The sequence below is a fragment of the Canis lupus genome, chromosome 8 (assembly GCF_003254725.2).
Source record: "Canis lupus dingo isolate Sandy chromosome 8, ASM325472v2, whole genome shotgun sequence".
NCBI lineage: Eukaryota > Metazoa > Chordata > Mammalia > Carnivora > Canidae > Canis > Canis lupus.
This window is the reverse complement of record NC_064250.1, coordinates 12930508-12952343: the sequence shown is the minus strand read 5'-3', so window position 1 is coordinate 12952343 and position 21836 is coordinate 12930508. Positions and strand designations below refer to the sequence as shown.

The following is a 21836-nucleotide window of genomic DNA, read 5'->3' as shown; positions in this document are numbered from 1 at the left end:
CCGTAGCGCCCTCTGTTCTCAGTCACATGCATGCAAGGATGAAGAGGTGGACCAGATGGGGAGTGGTGGGCAGCCAAGCAGAGTGCTATTGAGGATAGTACAAAGCTCCCAAAGAGGGAGGGGATCCCAGAGGGTTGCCCTCGAGGTTTCGAAGTTTAGGGGTCTAATGAGCTCTTTTGCAGAACAACCTTAAGCAATCAGGGCGTGCTGACTGGTGCCAATCTGGGCTTTGGTCATGTATCTGTCTACCTGGTGGGCTGATGGTTTTGGGGGGCTGACATCTGAGGCTTAGGTCCTCACTCCCCGTTGGCCATGAGACAAATGCTTTGTGGTTAACTGTCTTATTTTAGGACATTCTGTAGAAGTCATTTCTGCAAAGGCTGCAAAGCAGTATGTCAATACGATCATGTCTAAGTTGCAGACAGGATGTTAGTGCTGTCTTCTCTTAGCTTTCCTGACTCCATATTTTCTTGTTGTGGGCCCTGGCCCTGACCACCTCACTGTCCAACCAACTCCTAACACTACTGCTCAAATGGACTGGACCTGCAGATGACACTTATTTGCAATGTCTGATTTAGAAAGAACATTAATTTTGGGGAAAAAGAAACAATTAGAAATAGACACTCATTTTCAGAGTCTGTCAATATCTGCCAAACCTATGGGGAAGAGTCTATTTAGTTGTTTTTTTTTTAAGATTTATTTATTTATTTACTCATGAGAGACACAGAGAGAGAGAGAGGCAGAGACACAGGCAGAGGGAGAAGCAGGCTCCATGCAGGGAGCCCAACGTGGAACTCAATCCCAGGGCCCCAGGATCAGACCGTGGGCTGAAGGTGGGGCTAAACCACTGAGCCACCTGGGCTGTCCCTATTAGGTTCTTTGAACCTAAATGGTTCATTGATACCTCTGATGGATTTCAGTCTCAGGATACCTTATCAAAATATGAAAGTTGGGGACACCTGGGTGGCTCAGTGGTTGAGTGTCTGCCTTTGGCTCAGGTTGTGATCTCAGGGTCCTGGGATCGAGTCCTGCATTGGGCTCCCCATAGGGAGCCTGCTTCTCCCTCTGCCTGTGTCTCTCTTTCTCTGTGTCTCTCATGAGTAAATAAATAAAATCTTAAAAAATAAAAAAAAGAAAGTTGAAGAGGCCAAAGTCACCCTGTTCTAGCCCTCATTTCTACGACTTGGGAAACTGCATCTGACTTGAACCGTGTCAAGCTGATCATCCAGGCCTCTTGCTCCTGTGTTCTTCCTCCATCTCATGCTGCCCCTCTGCTGACCACGTGCCAGGCTCAACAGATCTTCAGTGTCTTGCTTATATTGTCTGTGTATTTATATATAGATTTGTATATTGTATGACATATTCCTGCATGAAAATGATTCGTTAGTAAACTAGCAATTTTATCGATTTGTAAAATTCTTTTTTCTTTTTAAAGATTTACTTATTTATTTGAGAGAGTAAGAGAGAGTGTGTATGAAGAGGGGGAGGACAGAGAGAGAGAATCCTGAAGAGATTCCCTGCTCAGTGCAGAGCCCAACCTAAGGGCTCGATCCCAGGACCCTGAAAGCATGACCTGAGCTGAAGGCAGAGGCTTAACCGGCTGAGCCACCCAGGTGCCCCAGTTTGTAAAATTCTAATCACAACTTACTTCAGACGTTAACTTAACAATCAAAAACTGTATAACCTAGTTTGAATAGCAGTAAATTTAGCATCTCTTTCTAATGTGGGCAGAAAGAAATTGAACCAGATTTCACAATGAAAATACCAGTTTATATAAATTCAAAACATAACAGAGATGATTAAATGATTTCTAACAGCTTCTAGGATTTCAGCATTTCCTATGCTGACTTAAATTTCTAATTAAAATGGAAGACTCACTAGTGTTTTTTTAAGGTTCAGAAATGTAATATTCCTGGGTCTTCCTAGGACCCACAGAGGAGGCAGAGCACGGACCCCCTCAGGCTTCCCTTTCACTGAGAAAATGGCCCTGGCCTTGTCATTGACGTCTTCCTCTTTATGCCAGAAGCAAAGATAATAATACCAACCCTCTGTCACATAAATAAGAGGCCTGCTACTTTAGTTATTTTTAAAGATTTATTTGAGAGAGAGAGAGTGAGTGGGGGGAGGGACAGAGAGAAAGAATCCTCAAGCAGACTCACCAGTGAACACACAGCCTGACACAGGGCTTGATCCCAGGACTCTGAGATCATGACCTGAGCTGAAATAAGAGTTGGCTGGTTGGCCACTTAACCGACGGAGCCACCTAGGTGCCCCAGAGGTCTACTACTTTAAACCAGCAGTTCTCAACCTTGGCTACAATTAAGACCATCTGCTTTTAACACTCTCGACCCAGATCAGTTGAATCGGAATCTCTGGGGCTGGACTCCAGGCATTGCTAGTTTTTAAAATTCCCCATCGTTTCCAGTGTGCAGTCAAGTTGACTAACCACTGACTTGAACCAAAAGGATGAAAGGTTACTGCAGGAGCATCATAAATCAGATGAAGGTCAGGCCCCAGACAGTTCTGAGAGCATCAGAGCCACACCCCAAACTGTCTTTCCTGTTTCTTGTGCACATCACTGTAAATTTAGCATGCTCCTCCAGAGTGTAAGCAATCCCAAGACTGAGGCAACAGATAGATAGATCCCAGTGTTCTGGAGCCAGCTGGCATTAATCTTGCAAGGTGCAAATGTGAGCATTTCTCATATTCCTAGGTTGAACTTGACCATGGTGAGAGTATTTACACCATGGAAATTGGCAAACTCTACCAGCTGGAGCTTGTTTTTGCCTAGAGAGGCAGTGATTAAGCATTTATCAACACTAAACTGAATCGCTTTCTAGTCCCTGACCCGAGTCAAACCTGAGAAAGGGAAACTTAAAGTCACCCTTGGCTCATTAGCAAGTCTGACTTTATAATATTATTGCTTCTTTAGTTGTTGGCTAAGAAGAGGGGGGAAGAGGGGCACCTAGGTGGCTCAGTTGGTTGAGCTTCCAACCCTTGATGTCGGCTAGGGTCATGATCTCAGAGATCCAGCCCCGCATCAGACTCCGTGCTCAGCAGGGAGTCTGCTTAAGATTCATTCCCCCTGCCCCTCCCCAAACACCACTGGCTCACACTCATTTGTGCACACTCTCGCTCTTTAAAATAAATAAATCTTTAAAAAGGGGGGGCGGCGAGTAAAGTCAAATAGCAAGAAAAAATTAGTAGTTCGCTACTGATCCTAGTAGCTTCTCTGGTAAGTAGGAGAGGATAGCAAGAATTTAACATAGCCCAATAGATCCCTTTTCCTTATTATTTCTGTTTAAGTATCTGTTATTTCTTTATTTTATAAAATTTTTTTGTTATTTCTTTAGGTAGAAAACTAAGGTAAAGGAAAGGTAGATAGTTACTGTAGTAGTTATATTATAGTATAAACTGCACTAATATAGACACTCCAAAACACGTGACTTAGACAAAAAAAGAAATGCTCATCTGTCATGGAAATTTCCATAGGTAAATGGTCCAAGGCTGTTATGGGAGCTTTCACCTCTGACTACTCCCAGCTCCTGTCATCACATCTACATACCGACCAGTCAGAAGGGAAGAGGGAGAAAGGGGAGCACATACCTTTCCCATTAAGGACACAACCCGGAAGGAGTTACATCACTTCTCATACCCCATTGGTCAGAACTTTGTCTAATGGCCACACCTATAAGGGAGGCTGGGAAATGTAGTCTTGACTAGGCAGTGTGCCCAGCTAAACCTCAAAAATTTACTATTAAAAGAAAGAGGTGGGGGCAGCCCCAGTGGCTCAGCAGTTTGGCGCTGCTTCAGCCCAGGGTGTGATCCTGGAGACCAGGGATCGAGTCCCACGTCGGGCTCCCTGCATGGAGCCTGCTTCTCCCTCTGCCTGTGTCTCTGCCTCTCTCTGTGTCTCTCATGAATAAATAAAATCTTAAAAAAAAAATAAAAGAAGGCGGTAAGGGTGAATACAGATGGATAAGTAGAAGACTTTGCCACACCATCCTACTTGTTGAAATGCAAGTTTGTGTGTTGTTATGCTGGATGTAGAGGCTTAGAAGGACAGTACTTTAAAACGTTTTACAGACTACAGAAGAATATCTTCTTAGGGTTTTCAAGTCCTGACTGTACCAGGAGCTTCCTATGTTAGTAGAAAACATCATCTCTGGAACTTCACTGGAGATAACTTTTAGAGTTTATTTTAATGAACACATGTGAAAATATTGTGTATTATAAAACTTGGTCATAGACTTTCCAATATAACATTTTATGTGATATATTTTTGGCCCAAAAAAAGACCATTTTATTAGGACTTATGAGAACACATGGGATGTTTTTGCAATCACAACCTACAAAACTGTAGCCATAAATATGCTAAATGTAAATAAATTGGACTTAATGTAATTTCCAGTCTTTCCCTCTCCAATTCACTTTACAGTCATCACACTAATCTTTCTTTAAAAATCACTTCTTTCATAGCACTCTTGTGTTTAGAAACCGTAGTGCCTAAGTTTTAAAGTCAAAATGCTTTTGCTTGGCATTGTAGGCTCCGTGTACCTGTGCTGGAGTCCTAACCAAACATGTATGACAGAAAACACAGAACTGATCAGGAACTTAGGAGACTTGGATTCTAGGTCTAGTTCTCCCATTATCTAGGTGGCTGACATTGGACACACCCACATTCTGACATGAGATAGAGCTGACCCTGAAACTAAGATTCGAGATTGACTAGACCAGCAAGAAAAAGAGCCTTCTTTAAAGTAGTTGTGGAGATCAGCTTCTCACATTATTTTTGATGATCCCTGCCTTTTGGTGTGCACCCCCTTGTCTAATCCCTTCTCCTGGAGTGCGGGCTGTACCTAATGACTTGCTTCTAACAAAATACAGCAAAAGCAATGGGATGTCACTTCTGAGATTCAATACAAAAGAGCAGGCTCTTTGCTCCTATTCTATCTTTGGCTTTTCTGGCTTTCTCTCTGATGAAGCAAGATGCCATGTTGTGATCTGCTCATGTAGAGGCCCATGTGGCAAGGAACAGAAAGCAGCCACAAGCCAGCTCCCATGCTGTGAGCAGCACTCTTAAGAAGCTCGCATGGCAAGGAATTCCTGCCTCTAGTCAACAGTCTGCTAAGACCCAGGGCCTGCCAACAGCCATAGGAGGGAACTTGGAAGTACATCTTCCCCGGGGTCGAGCTTTGAGATGACTGCAGTTCCTGCTGACACCTTGATTGCAGCCTCTTGAGAGGCTTCCTCTGAGCCAGGGAATCCAGTTAAGCTCTGCCCTAGTTCCAGACTCCCAGAAGCTTGTGATAATGAAGATGTTGATGTTTTAAGCTACAAAGTTTTGGGATGATTTGTTACACAGTGATAGGTAATGGATACAGTAGTACTAAAGACCAAATATCATCTGAAAATGTAGGGGAATTAGGAAAACATTACTTAGAAGTTAAAGCTATTAAAACTGAATTTAATTATTAAAATCACATGCACAGTACAAGGAAATAAAAAATTAAATAAACAACACCAATAAGTCTTGATCTAGTGACTAAGATTTATTCTCAAACTTTGGCCTTCAAAGGGACTTGTTTGATCTTCTAGAGAATGACTATTGTTCTGGCATAATATAAAATATTGTCTCCTCAAAAATTGGAAGGTAAAAGATCTGAAGAAAATGTTGGTAGGTAGGCCAGAAATTATTGGTTTCAACCAATTTCCCAAAACTTGTGATGAAAAAGAAGAGGAACCTCATTTTTATGAATATTATAGAGCTGCACTGGCCAGTACACTAATGTGTACTGTGGCACATACACTAATGGCACATGTAATGTACCCATGTGATTTTTCATATATACGTTAAAATTAATTAAAACTGAGTAAAATTTAAGATTCAGTTTCTCAGTCAGACTATTCACATTTCTAGTGCTCAAAAGCCTCAATAGCCAGTGGCCACAATATTGCACAGTGCCAATATAGAACATCTCCAAAATTGCAGAAGGTTCAATTGGGCAGCTCTACTATAAAATGCTTTCATGAATCCTAAAACCAATGTTTATGAAGTCTGTTTCACTATTGTTCTCTCCATATACAGTTAAACCAGGATAAAATGTCAAGTGTTCCTGGCTACTCTGGAGGTATTGGCAGCTCAACCAAACTAAAGATATTCTGAACACAAACTGAGTGAGGAGAATGTATGTTCTAAAAAGCATTAGAAGGCTGGTACCATAAAGGACTACCAAAGACTCAGTCTGAAGGTGAACCAGTGGGAGGCACCACTTCTGATACCAGTTCCAAACACAGGCCAAATCACATTATCGCTCTAGACTTTAGTTTCCACATTTGTCAAATGAGAACAAAGGGCTGACGATCTCTCAAGTTCCTTCAAGCTCTAAAACTCAATGACTATACAGCCATCAAAAAGAATGAAATTTTGCATTTGCAACTAGGTCAATGGAACTAGAGGGTACTATGCTAAGTGAAATAGTCTGTCAGAAAAAGACAAATGCCATATGATTTCACTAATAGGTGGAATTTAAGAAACAAAACAGATGAACACTGCGGAAGGGAAGGAAGAATAAGATAGAAACACAAAGATAGGCAAACCAGAGGAGACTCTTAACTATAGAGGACAAACTGAGGGTTGCTGTAAAGGAGGTTGTTGAGAGGGGAGGGGTAGGCAAGATGGGTGATGGGCGCAAAGGAGGGCACTTGTGATGAGCCCTGGGTGTTGTATGTAAGTGATGAATCACTGACTTCTACTCCTGAAACCAATACTACACTATGTGTTAACTTGAATTTAGATAAAACTTGGAGAAAGGGGCATCTAGGTGGCTCAGTCGGTTGAGCCTCTGCCTTTGCTCAGGTCATGATCCGGGAGATTGAGTTTGTATCAGATCAGGCTCCCTGCTCAGCGGGAGGCTGCTTCTCCCTCTGCCCTTCACCCCGCTCCTGCTTTCTCTCTCTCTCTCTCTCTCACTCCCTCTGCATAGCTCAAATAAATACATAAATACATAAATAAATACATAAATAAATGCATAAATAAATAAAATCTTAAGAAAACTTGGAGAAAAAAATAAGAGAATAGAAAAAAACAAAACAAAACAAAACTCCATAACTATATATGTTACTCTAATGAAAAAACTGACCTGCGTAAATTATTTGATGACTCACAGATGCAGGGTAGGAATCCTACAACTGGTTTTAAACTGCCTCCTTCAGGTTCACCCCGGCGTCCAGACTCCTTTCTTCTACCAGGATGATATAGGGCAAAGGAGAAGGGGGGAGGGAGCAGGATTGCACCTAGGGAGTTCAGCCACCTTCCTCTAAAGATCTGGCCATTCCTAACTCCTAGTCACCTTCGGTATCCCTCAATGGGTCTTGTAAGCCCTTGGGAATTTCTTTCATATCATGTGACTGCCATAGACAGTCAGGCCAGGTGGTCTCTCAGTGCTTTCTCTACCTAAGGATATTTTGCCACCATTTCCATTGCCCTGGGGTTACTTCATGTTGTGGGCTAAGATGCTTGAGTGTTTCCTGAGCTACTAGGTCTTGGAGGGCAAGAAACAAGCCCTTGTACCCAGGATTGTCTCAAATTTATCTATTCATTCCAAGTACTCCCTACTGCCCATTGACTCTTGGGTCTTTAGGTTTGTCCCAGGGTGGGGTGGGGGAAGGAGCTCCCACATTCATACTTGACCTCTTGCCCTTCATCTCACTTCTCCTTCATGTCTAACCAAAAATGAGTTTTCACCTTACCCTGCCTTTGTACACTGTTTTTAAGCAAACTTTCCTTTTACACCCTCTAAAAGAATTCTGAAAGCTTTCACATTTTTAGGTTGACATCTGAAACTTTTTATCTCAAAATTTAATAGTTGAAAAAGATGTTATCTCTGGTGTATTTTACATTGGATGTGTGCTCTAAATATATTTTTGTTGAAACCTTAGAACATTCGATTTTGCTCATTCAATGTATGGAAAATAACCACACAGAACCTGGCTGGCAAAGTCAGTTTTTGTTATCTAGCCAGTCAGCGAAATCAGCCATACTTTCTGTCCGGACAAGTCTGGATTTTATTTTTCAATTTAAGTCAATGTTTCAATATAAGTCCTCATGACAACCATATCACTTCTGAATTCTAATACATAGAAACAACGATAAAATAGATGAGGCACTTAGCCATGGATGACGCTATAGCTTTGTTGAGATGAGTTCCCCCCCACCCCCACCCCATGGCCCTTAGTATTTTCCTGGGAGCTCACCTGGTGTTGCTCTCAAAGAACCTTCCCTCAGGGGCATGCATTCTCCAGTCATTTGGTGACCTAGAGGTTTTTGTACCCTTAGACAATGTATTATTTTAGGATTCTGGACAATGAGAGGTAGGCTTTTCTTTTGTGAAGGAGAATACTTTTAAAAAGCAGGGTAATCTGCAAATGCTAAAAGCAGGGTAATTTTCGGAACGAATACACATGGAAGTTGACCATTTTGAAAACTGTTCTCTTAAAATTCCCAGTGACCATGCATCCCTCAGCAAATCTTCATGTACTCCCAGAGGGACACACACAGCAGGGTGAAGACCAGAACATTCTAGTGAAGTTCTGGGCTCAGACCCCTGAGCTTTGCTCTTTAAGTGTTGAAAAGAAACTTTTTGAATTTAGGCAAAACCCTTTTTTCTCTTAACAAAGCCTAGAATTATCTTGCTGTGAACTTAAGAAATCTAGTTTGACACTCTAAGCTGGGTAATGACTTTGTTCTACTTAAGTATGCAGCCTTTCTCTGAAGTAGTCAAACCCATTGATTCAACGAGTGAGGGGTCATAGGATGACACCACTTATAGGGAATGAAAATTACTTTGGTTTAATATTTCAAGGGCATCATCTTTCCTTTTTCTTTCATTTGGAACAGGGATGAAACGGACTGAGTTGTTACAGAGCAGAACCAAAGGCACGGAGGCAGATGCAGATTGGGAGCTGCTCTGAGGCAGGAGCAGAGCTGTGGAAGGCGGGAGGAGGCCTCGCTGGGGCCTGTGGAACACAAGCAAGATGGAGCCTCCTCCCTCAGTTTCTGCCAGGTGAGGGTCCAGGGCTGTGACCAGGAGTTTGGCAAGTTCTGGTCTTGGGGTTAATGCCAACTCTGGGGGTCCACCTTTACTTGTTCAGTGTCCATTTCACAGCAGATCAGTCAAGACTTAATGTCACCCACAACTCTGATTTTCACTAAAAGACAAGGAGCTGTTAACATCACAGGGAAAAAAAACCCCCAAACAAACCAAGTAACAGTCTCGTGGTGCGCTAGGGAGAAAGACCGCCAGCTGGCCCCTCTCAGAGATGGCTGCGGGGGTCCCAGCCTCTCTCAGCTTGTGACATGCCCCCTCTTCTCATCTTTCTCTGCAAAGCTCTCTCCCATTCCCCTCAGGAAGAACAAAGATTATCCCTCTTGTCTTATACAGAGCACTGGGTCTGCCCCCTGGTCTTGGGGGCTCACCACACCCTAGTACCTTTAATATTCTGTATTTCTCCAAACTCTCTTCCCCTCCCAGATGGAATTCTGCTGTCATCAGAATTATCTTGTTATACTTGGAAAGTACTGAGTTTCCCATTCATTAAGTCTGGGTGAGGGTCTATCAGAAACCTCCAGAATGGATTCCAGCACTGGCAGTAAGAGGTTGGTAGTGGGAGAATTGGATTAGGAAAGTTTTACTGTTTCTTCTACATTAAAACTCTTGGACTCAACCCTTCAAGCTGAGATTTTAAAAAATGAAAATAATATTACTATTGGTTCTACTATTAATTCTAATTCAAATAGCTCACCCATCATCTAGGGTGTCCATCATCTAGAGAAAAGCACTGCCATTTACATTTTGGCATACATCATTTGAAACTCCAGATTCATACAGTATTATTTATTTACTGACTTACTGTACAAAAATGGGATTGAAACCTGCTGCTTTATAACCTGTTTTTTTCCCCAGTGAATATATTTCCATGTCAACAATTATGGGCCTACATCATTTTTAATAGCTACAGAGATTTCTATGGCTTATTTAACCACCATCCTATTGTTGGACATTTAGGTTGTTTCCAGTTTTTAGATCATGCTGCAATAAGGATTCTAGCACTTAGCTCTTATAAAGAGGCTTTCTAAAGTTTGCCTTCCCTGAAAACGTTTGAAAGTAACCACTCATGGAAATCCATTTTTCCTACACTTTCTTAAGTTATTTAAGATGCAATTGCAAAGTCATTTTAGAAGATGATGGTTATTGGGATCCCTGGATGGCTCAGCGGTTAAGCATCTGCCTTTGACCCGGGCATAGTCCTGGAGTCCCAGGATCAAGTCCCACATGGGGTCCCTGCATGGAGCCTGCTTCTCTCTCTGCCTGTGTCTCTGCCTCTCTCTCGGTGTGTCTCTCATGAATAAATAAATAAAATAAATAAATAAATAAAAGAAAAAGATAGTTATCAAATCAATACCATGTTGTTGTATCACTAGGTAAAGGCAGCTCTTAAAAAATTTAAATAAAGGCTTTTTTGTTGCATACACTCCAATGTAATATGCCATGTTAGAAAATATTTTCTGTAATTATTATTGGTAAATCTCATAAGGATAATTTTTATCAATTTACAGCTCATTCTATCACTCCAGGAAAAGTTGGAATAATCTCAATCTCCTACAGGGAAATCCAATTTACATCAAGTTATATATCCATGAAGAAACAGCTGGACTATGATCCAAATGACTGTAATGAAGCTGATGATATTTAACAATAAAGTTTTCTGTAATTAAATTGAAGTGAGCTCCAAAAATTCTACCTAGAAAAAAAAAAACTCTCAGATGCCCTCAAATCTAATGGCAGGATTTCCTCTGGAAAGAGAATTTTCTCTGTTAATGCTTTGGGGTTGGTCCATCTGAGTTTGTATATGACCTGGTGGCTATATTAGTTAGACATACCTTTCTGGGTCCAAGTATCAGAAATCAGTTCATGCTAACTTAAGGTAAAATGAGAAATATGTTATGGGAATACAGAGGTGTCTTGTCAACGGGATCTTGAGGAGGTTCTGACACAGGACCTGGAAAGCTGCGTAGCCGCTCTGGCTACCCAGAGAAGCCACTGGCTTCTCTGTGCACGCTGCCTCCTTCCCTTTGCTTATGCTCTGGCCTCTCTTGAGTCTCTGCTGTGGAAAGGGCTTGCCCCACAGCTCAGCTTCATTTACCTTTTATGTGTCTAGCTCTCCGGAGAAGGCAAGTCAGCTGATCTTTTGCCCTCTCTCTCCCAGTTCCAAATGTATAGAAAAAGGACTCGGGACTGGGTCAGATGACTGCCCCTTTCTCACTGTGGCCTGAGGGCCAGAGCACATCCCACAAGATGGGTGCCTGGGAGGTGGTGATGGAGTAGTCATGGTGAGTTGGGAAAATGCTCCAAAGTATTCCCTCTGAGTATGATGAAACTTGTGAGAGAGGTGAGTCCTAGAGAAAGTCAAATGATATTAGATGGTAGGTCTTGATTATAAACTTGGGAATAAACGAGATGGTGTAATTTTTAATTGTGTGAGTAAGGAAGGAAAGACAAGCAAAGAATCCTGAGGAATCTGACATGAGGGCTGAGCAAGGGAAAGGGAACCATTTCTCCCAAAATAAACCTGACTCGGTGAAGAGAACTCCAGGAATGTGTCAAGAGCTGCCAAGGGCATTTGCTTTTCATTTCTGGAATTTATCAAGTTCACTGCTTGTTTCCCTCAAGGGATTTTCTAGATCCTTTGTCTGCTTCCCTTTCCACCTGGTGTAGGTTTTATAAATTTTCCACCTTGATCAATAATGATACAGTTGTGCTTTCTGTTCTGGCATTTCTTCACACAGGGATGAATCCAGGCTTGAATGGGACCTTGAAGCTCACATGATAGTGGAGGCCATTTTAAGAAAAAGAATACAAAATTGTGGATAGAAAACAAGGTATGCAAATATTTATGTAGAATGAAAAAAAAATAACAATCATTAGAAATTTTTAAAAGTTGAAAAATACTACAACATCACAAGATCTAGAAAGTCATATAAATTTTTTAAAAAATTTACTCTTTTAAGTACCTCTAAAATGCATTTCCCCTAAATTTTTTACTTCATAGTTTTTTTTATCACTGATTCATATGATAATGAGTTTGCAATATCACTCTTCGTAAATAGGTATTTTTTCTTTCCTCTAGCATACTTGTTTAAACTTTTAAAAATTGGTAATTTAGAAACTTTTCTTTAAGATTCACAACAATTATTGATGATGTGTAAATATTTAAGATTGTTGTCAAATCTGGGAAAACTGTCAAGCTTCTTTCCTCTTTGAGCTGTAAAATTTGGAAAAGTTTTCCATAGACCAGCTTCTGGCTCCATATATTTCAAACCTGCTTCTCCACTAAACACATGCATCCAGGGCTGGGCTCTACAGGATGCATTCATGTTGCAATATAGCTTCTCTCTCTGTACTTTTGTGTTAAGAAGCTCACACAGGAGAGGTCAGCAACTTTGTGCGGGGGCTGGTCTTGAACAGGCTAGTTGCCAGGGTGGGAGAGAGACAGGTAAATGTGTGTCTTAAGGTAGGAGAAGGGATGGTAGGAACTTGAGAGAGTTCCTGCTAATGACTTCAGATTTTACCAGGAGACAAAGGTGGCTGTGAGAGAAAGAGAAATTAGGGGCAGGGTTGTCAGGTTTTAGCAAATAAAAATATATGACATATTAAATATGGCAGGGAACATACACTAAAAATTATTTGTTGCTTATCTAAAATTCAAATTTAACTGGGCATTCTGTATTTTTTCTTACAATAGATAGTAGACCTTCAAGAGAAAAGTGAAGCTCTGGAACAGTCACTGAGAGAATGGAAGAGCTAACCAAAGATTAGTGCAAGGAGGGCCCAATTAAGATTAGACACCAGAAAATTCATGGGGGGCAGGGGTGGATCTCTAATGGAGCTCAGACGCTCAGGTGCATTGGGATTCACACAGCCTGTGATTACCGAAACAAGGTTTAATGTAGATGATAAAGGATAGGATTCAACTAGGTTTCTCATCTCTTTATGCTTACTATTTGTGCTTTCAATAAAACCAAGGCAGCAGAAATTTTAAAAGAAAGATGTACTGATTATGGATTGGAATCCAAATCACAGAATATGTTAACATAAGAATATTTTATTCTACGCTTCCCAAACATGCCATAATATATTCACCCAAAGCAATAAATCCCAAGCTGCACAAGCAAATTATAAACAAATGATAGAAGCTGAAGTTTCCTCTCAAAAGAGGCTAAGGAACAGATAATTTAGAAAGAACAGATTTTATTGGAACGTCAATAGTTTTCATGACACAGATACTTAAACTACTCGTTTTCAACATTCCCATATAAAGAAAATTATAAAAGGTTTTTTGTTTTTTTTTAAGAAAAGATAATTTGACAGATGGAGTCTTTTTATGGGATCAGTAGAAGTGATAAAATTGAATAAATTACCAAGATTTTATCTCCATTTCTGTAATTCTCCCTAAAGATTTAGAGGTGGCAGATTGAATCAACTGGGAAATAAATTTGCATGTTTATAACATGTCTAAAACAGGAATTAAAGACAAAAAACTTCTCACTTGCTTTCGAGAGTGGTTTGTCTTGAGGAAACCTGCTCTTATGAGATCACACATTTCCTAACCAAGTATCAAGGTTCATCAAATGGAAACGTATTGCAAAAGGTACACAAGGTTCAGTGAACAGGGTAATGCCTATTATTATCATTAGTGTTAAAGAACAAATAAAAATAATCATGAACTGAAAAAAATTGAGGCAACTTAATTGAATTCTAGGTAATTTTATATGAGAGGATTTACTTATGCAGGCTGGACTAGATTTTGAGTAAAGTTGATCCACAGTATTTGGCTCACAAGATAGCCGCAAGATAGATAGCTTTAATGATACCTGAGCCATGTGACCACATTACAGAGCCCACAGTCCTGACTGCCCCGTAAGGAGCAAGTGCAGAAGGACCCCTGCCTGGGTGGTGGTGGGATGTTTTATACACAGTGTATGTGTCTTACTTCAAGAAAAGCGCCTAAAGAACACATGCGCCTCCTTCTCCTGAAGAATCCTTAGTGTTACTCACACATCCAGTGGCTTTGGCTTAGACCAGAACATGAATGAGAAAAGGCGGTGGGATGTACAGTTTACATCGAACCATGGGAGATGGTGTCTGGAGAATCTGCCAGTCGTGTGCCCCTCACCTGACAGGTGAGAATCATGAGACCTGGGGGGCACAACTGACTTCTTCAAGCCTCATACACTTACTATGTGAGTGGCAAAACTGGCCCAATAGCGAGCCAGACAAAGGCTGCAATGGGAAGCCTTAGAAAGTGGAAACATCTTTGAGGGCCTCGTCCTAAGTCCTAAGTCAGCTGGCATTATCATTTTCCATTGGTTTCTTGGCATTCTCTAATTCAGGATTTACATAAGGAATATTCTGTGTTCTGTAATTATTTTTCTTTTTCGTTTGAACTCGTTCCATAAAAACAGCTTTCTGGATGTACTTTATTTATGTACCCATTGCTAAGAAAAATCTGCAGTAGGCAAGGAGTCATGTGGAATGGATTCATCAATTTTTTAAAAAGCAGAAAACCAACTTTTGTTTCCTGGTATATTTTTGGCTGCTCACCCCTCTCCTCCATTTGCAAATGTTTGCCTTTGTTCTTGTCTTCAATTAATTTTGTAATATAAACAGTGAGCACATCAGAACATTTAAGGATTCTTTCTGCTTAATGTATTTAATAGTACTGCACTGTGTTTGAAGTGGGACCCCTCTTATCTCCCAACTAAATCTATGGTGGGTAAAAAAAAAAAAAAAAAAAAAAAAGTTTAGAATTTCTTTTCCTCTTGGGTGTTTTCCCTCTTTGTGTAGGATTCCAATTCCAAATTAGTGTGGTTGCTATGTGTGGAAGAGAGCTGTCTCAAGAGAATGTGGCCCCAGGGGAATTGGAAAGGAGTCAGTGCATCCAAAGTAAGCACACTGATACCGTCTTTGAGGAAACATTAAGATATTATTTGGATAAAAGATGGCCCTAGAACAAACATGACGTTGACTTGGCTGGAGGGAGAAGCTAAGAAAACTTGTAACTACAGTTCTCTTTTCCTTCTTCTGCCAAGAGCAGAGCATATCTGCTGGCCAGCTCACCTGGCTGAAGGCACATCCTGCACTCACCTGGAGACCTCCCTGACTCCACTTGGCCCGCCTGGCCCATGTTTTCGATAAGGGGAACTTTACTTTTTCTCTGATGGAGTGATAGAGGTGAGGCGTTGGAAGTAGACCGGGCATAAATCCCGGCACCATTGCTGCTCAGCGGTGTTACTCTAGGGAAGTCACTTGACTTTTTTTAGCCTCTGTTTCTGCAGCTCTAAAACAGGGATCATAATTTGAAACTTGGAGAACTGCCATGAAATGAAATGAAGCAAAAGATGTAAAGCACTTAGCAGCGTCTGGCCTAGCAGAGGTGCTGACTATGTGCCACCTGCTCTTGGGCCTTCCTTGCCCAACTCCCCTGTTGGTCTGCTCCACTTCGTGCCAGGTTCTGAGAGCAGCCTGCTCTGTCCCCTTTTCCTTCTCTTCTTCTCATTTCAGTTCCTGGTCCTAACACGGCCTTTCTCCAAGTTTAGTATCACTTGATATTGAAGGTGTTCCTTTTAGAAATCCTATGGATGTAGGCTTCATTTTTTTGCCCCTCTTCACCTCTACTGCATTCTGACTTTGTGATCCCATCTGTAATTGTGGCTTTGCCTCATTCATAGTAAAGACTCTTGAATCAACTTCCTATTCCTATCCTGCCTCCTTAGGCCAGTCATTGCCCTCACCGTTCCTAGATCTGAACTGTTAAGAGGAAACCATACTATCTGCAGTTAGGCATTTTGCAGACACAGCCTGTGAATGCATATTAACGTTACCTGTTTTTTGAGCATGTAGTAGATCCGCGCCTCTGCACCAGAATACATACTGGAGGGAAAAGATGTGGTTCCTGCCCTCAGGGTCTCCTGGGTGATAAGGGACTCCAGTGCCAGTTACATGCATAGTATCACTATAAACCGGTGTCACTGAAAATAGAAAGATATTTCCATATAAACACTGTATCACTTGTCCTTTAATGCTATCAGTGGAGGCGAGAATAAAGCATTGGCAGTACTATCAAGTGGGAGAAGATAAAGGAAAGGAAGGAAAGAAAGAAGGATGGACGGGAAAAAGGATTTATGAACAGAAAAGAAAGAGAGAACCTATGAAGGAAGAGAAAAGTGGGGAGTATGTATGATATACCATGGAAAATCTCAGAATCTTGGTATTCTTGGTAAAAAAAGAAATGTCACAGAGTTGAACTATCAAATGATTGTTTCCCCTAGCGTTTCCACCCAGCTGTGTTATACTTCTGCCTAGAAAATTCTAGGACCAGCAACTCGCTGATGAATACTTCTAGAGCCCAATCCATGCTGGACAGTGATAATTTTTAGAAGATTCATCTAATAATATGTAGAATCTAAAATTGCTTCCTATTTTTTAAAGATTTTTACAAATTAATTAATCAATTAATTATTTGATAGAGAGAGAGAGCACAAACATGCAGGAGAGGTGGAGGCAGAGGGAGAAGCAGATTCCCCACTGAACAGGGGCTCAATGCAGGGCTTGATCCCAGGACCCCAAGGTCATGACCTGAGCTGAAGGCAGCCACTTAGCCCAGGTGCCTCTAAAATTGCTTTCTATAGTTTTTGTTTTTGTTTTTGTTTTTCCCCTCATTGATTTTGGTTCCCCTATGGGGCCTTGAAGCTAGCCCATACTTCTTTTCCTGACCTTCAGAACCTTTATGATTTGGGCCCTTTCTAGCTCTTGCATTCCTTGTACACTGTGTTTGCTAACACCCGGGCCACATTCCTTCCTTAGAGCCTTCTGATGAGAGTGCCTGTCTCCTGCTCTTTGCATGCATGAGGCCCCTCACACAAATAGATGAACATGAGATCTTTGAGGTTTCAGCTCAAGTGCCACCCTTTCTGGAGGTGACTTCCTACACTGCCATCACTAAAATTGCCCTCTCTTGGAAGGCTGAATTGGATGACATTTAAAAAAATCTGATGGTAAAGCCCCTAGAAACCAAGTCAAAAGACCAATAAAAAAACTGGGAAAAATATTTGCATATTACATATTGCTGGGATAATTTTCCTAAAATAAAAAATATTTCTATAATTCAGTAAGAAAAAGACCAATTAGGTTATTGGTCTACTGTAAAAACAAAACCAAACAAAACCAAGCAAAGGATACAAACAGTTCAAGTAAGCAACCCACATATGCTGCTCAAATATATGAAAAAGCACCCCCCCCCCAAAAAAAAAGAGAAGAGAGAGAGAGATACAATTTTTCATATGTCACATTGGCAAAGATAAATAAATAATAGTATTACCAGCAAGGGTATGAGAAACAGGTACCCCCATTTCCTACTGTTAACAGTGTATGCTGGAACAATTTTTATAAAGGTAATTTCATAATATTTATCAAAATTGATATGCACAAATGTACCTTTCACCCAGTGATTTTAGTTCTGGAAATTTGCCCTACAGATATGTTCCTGAATGTAGGAATTAATGTATGTACAAAAGTACTCATGGCATTGTTTTATATAATAGCAAGAAGCTGGAAACAATATATGAATCTATCAATATGGGAATGGATAAGTAAATTATAGTGCATTCATACAATAAAATAGTATGCAGTTATTAAAAAGAATGAGGCAGATCTGTTTGTGGCTCTGTAGTGCTCTAAGTGCATTTCATATTAGCTTACAGACATTTTATATCTGCTACTTTGTTTTTTTAAAAAGAGAGCCCCTAAAATTCTATCAGCTTCAAGCCCCACAAAATCTGGATATACCCCTGGCCCCAATGCACTTGGAGACAGACACAATCCTGTGGGTAACAGAAGTTCGTTCTACAGTATAAGGTGGAAGAGGAGGGTATGGAGGGATGTGGGGTTGGAGGGCATGGCGGAGAGGGTTGGATCAAAATGATCCAGTTTGAAAAAAAATTTACAGGTGATTCTGGTATGCTTCCCTCTTTGAAATGCACTACTACCCTGTGTTCAGCCCACAATTCCCCAATCCTGCATAGCCACCCTTTCTTCCTCTTCTCCTTTAAAGCTCTAAAACCACTTTCACTGTCAGATGAAGACTAACCTTGCAGCTAAAGTCCAGACGGCCTTTGTCAAGCCTAGTTCTCTGGGTCCTTAAGGTGCCTGAAGAAGGTGGACCAGCCATGCAAACTCCAGAATTGTTTCCTCTCTCGGATTTTCTGACCTCTAACTTGAAACACAGCTACCATTCACCTCATGTTTATTAAAAAAAAAAAAAAAAAAAAAAAAAAAAGGCAATATGCTGAAGTTCCCAGATCATTCTCTAAGCCACTAAGTCTTCTTATAAGCAAGCAGCCTTTAAACAGTTCTTATCTTTTAAAAATCACCTGGGTATTCACTTTCTCTTTGTTTCCTTTTTGCCGGTTTTCAAACACGTGCTGCTGCTGGGAAGGTTTGGAGAGATTTTGAGGAGCATGGGGAGTAAACCATATTGGCAGGAAAGATTATGGTCTCATAAATCAAGAAGTGAAGTTATGTGGGCTTTTTTTTTTTTTTAACCACATTTTTTAAAAAAGGGAATGAGGCACAGAACTTTGAAAAATGAAGGAGCACTCAGGAGTAACTCCACCGTATTTAGTAAGACATGATTCCATTTATATTCCTAGATTTTCCTCCTCCCTCCTTCCTTCCCTTCCTTTCTTTTCATGAATAAAATGAACTAAAAACACTCTATAAAGGTTTCTTTTTTTTGGTTTTAAATATTATTTTGTGGTACCGCCTAGGCTCTGTGTTCATCTGAGTTGCATTCAGATTTATAAAACAAAGACATCTTCAGGCAGTCCCCAAACTAAAGATTCCAACTCAAATCTACAATATTTGAGAAAAGCAATTTATGTTTTAAAAATGGAATTGGGGTGCCTGGGTGGCTCCTCTGGTTAAGTGTCTGACTCCTGATTTCAGCTCAGGTCATGATCTTAGGGTCTTGGGATGGAGTTCCGCATGGTACTCTGCGCTCAGCGGGGAGTCTGCTGGAGATTCTCTCTCCCTCTCCCTCTGCTCCTACCTGCCCATGCACATGTGCCCACTCTCTCTCAAAATTAATAAATAAAAGTCTTTAAAAATTGAATGGAACCTGAATGCAATTGAGAGGGAACAAATGAGATGTGGCCGAAACCAGTTACTCTCAATCGGTCCAGGAAGTTTTGTCAAAAACCCACAGCCCGCTCCCCTTCCCTTGCCAGTAGGAGCCAACACTCAGAAGAAAGCAGATACAGAGTGGGCTGAGACAGCCACCAGCCAAGTGGCTGACTCAGTTCTCCAGTTAGAGAAAAGAGGCCACTTTGGTGGGGATCACACTGAAGAGGCACAGGCCTGTTTTGAATAAAGTCTCGGCTCTTGAGCCGGGAAGCCCATGAAGGTAGGCACATCAGCAGAGCTCCAGAAGACTCTGCCCTGTGATAAGGACCAGAGAGGGGGACACAGCACCAGAACTCTGGCATTAGCCTCCCATGGTTCTCAGCAGCTTGTCACCGAGAGAAGCTAGGGAGTGACAGCCACATCCGTACTTGTGTTTCCTACAGCCTGAGCCGCTGGCAGGGGCCCGGGGGACTCCCAAGGCATCTGGGAACTAGATTGGGATACCAGTGTTCCAGAGGTTCCTGTGAAGGTCTGGAATGGGCCTCCATTCCAGAAGTCCATCTCCATTCTAGAAGTACATCAGAGGCCTCTCAGATAAAATGACTAACCAAATGGGGCGATTCAAAAGGCATCTTTTTCTACTGATAAGAGCTAGACACCAGGAAGGATACGTGGATATGAGCCCTTTGGAGAGAAAAATAAGCCCATGTTGTTGGGAGACTTGACACCTACTGGTCCCATGCCAGTCCAAGCACCGGGGACTCACCACAACTCCTGCCAGAGCCTCTACCTGCCTGATTCCGCCATGCCCGGGCCTCCCCCCACATTCTCCACCCAGCTGCCGAAGTCACCTTTTAAAAAGGGAAAATGAAATCACGCTCCCTCCACAGCTGAAAATTCACCAGCTCTTGATCTAATTTCATACATAAATAAAAAAGAATAAAATAAAATAAAATAAAATAAAATAAAATAAAATAAAATAAAATAAAATAAATAAATAAAATCCACGGAGCAGCAAACTTCTGTGTACAGTGGGCCACTCAGTATTTTAGGTTTTGGCTGACAGGGCAGCTGTTGTGCTGTTGTCCAGGGTGGTGGGCTATGCCTGCGGGAGACAGACAAGTCGCCTAAGGGAAGGAACAAAGTTAAAGGAGATAGTTCCTCTTGGTGACTGTCACGCAAGTGTGGAAGTTGACACAGATGATATACAAAGAATGGGTAAGGCCATGTTCCAGTAAAACTGCATCGGGCCCCCAGGCTGTACATACCAAGTTCTCAGTCAGAGTCTTTGCATTCGCTCTCCCTTCTTCCTGGAATACTTTCTCTTCAGATTTGTGCAAAGATGACTCTAAGTGCTAGATGACTCGGGAAACAGATGAAGAGTATACTTGGAGACTCAGAAAAAAAAAAAAAAAAAAAAAGCCCTAAAAATGAGAAAGTATTTTGGAATGAATTTGATTTTAGATATTTTCCCCAGTGGGGACTCCTGGGTGGCTCAGTGGTTGAGCGTCTGCCATTGGCTCAGGTCATGATCGTGCGGTCCTGCTTCTCCCTCTGCCTATGTCTCTGCCTCTCTCACTGTGTCTCTCTTGAATAAATTTAAAAAATCTTAAAAAGAAAAATTAGATATTTCTACAAACGTATTAAGTAGTTGTCATTGAGGTGGGGGGTAGGGTGATCAGAGCTTTGTTGACCTTCTTCACACTTATTTTAAGCCTCAGTTGGCTTTTTAAATTTTTAATTAAGTGGGGGGATGGTAAGGAGAGAAAAACACCATAATTTTGATATGTTCCAGTCTTAGTGCAGCCTTGCTGATGTGGCCTTCTTAGGGGAAGATTTCTCTGACCAGTAACTTGAGGACGCCCCTCCACTGCATATCACATTCTGCTGTTGTATTTTCCCAGAGCACTTAATCACCAGGTGAAATTATCGTGCTTTACTTATGGGCTTCCTTGTTGACTGTCTGTCTCCTTTTGCATGTAGGCCTCCAAAACCCAGGAATCCTGTCTTTCTTGTTTACCTCTGTAGCCTGCCCCTAGTGCAGTGTGTGGCACAGGGAAAGCATGCAAGAAAATATTTGTTGACTGACTAACTGATTCAATGAATGAATGTCTGGCTGAAGGATGTAAGAGCTAAAAGTATTTGAAGAATGAGATGTGATCCTAAGTGAAATTCTCTGCTTGACCTTCATGTAGCCTTAAAAGAGACTCAGAAGTCAGGCTGGATAACTGAGCTTAAATCAGTTTAGGCAAAACTATATTTGTCAACAGAAGAATTTGGACCAAATCAGATTTGGTTGAATGTTTTGAAACTACATTATGGGAAAGTTGTTTAGCTCCTTATTATCTTCTGTCAGTTTGGTCTACTTTCCAAAATGTTTACTTGTTTTCTTTCTGCTTTTTAGATTTGTATTAACTTTTGGCTTATTCTCTACAGAAAGATAATGTAAACACCCAACAATGAAAAAATTATTGAGAAAATCAGATTTCCTTGAGTTCCACTCATGAATTTAGAAACACACTTAAATATGCAGCACGCTCATTCAGTGGATCGCAAACATCTGATCTGTGTCAGATAGCATGGTGAACATGTCCC

At 41.2% G+C, this 21836-nt stretch overlaps 1 long non-coding RNA gene across 1 annotated transcript in view; it reads left to right on the top strand.

Annotated features, from left to right (window-relative positions):
- Positions 1-13761, top strand: part of LOC112657568 (uncharacterized) — a 49440-nt gene extending 35679 nt beyond the window's left edge. The window contains exons 3-4 of the long non-coding RNA XR_007412268.1: positions 8900-9065; positions 11849-13761. This is a non-coding gene — a long non-coding RNA (uncharacterized LOC112657568). The remainder of the gene's footprint in view (positions 1-8899; positions 9066-11848) is intronic.
- The last annotated feature ends 8075 nt before the right edge of the window (positions 13762-21836 follow it).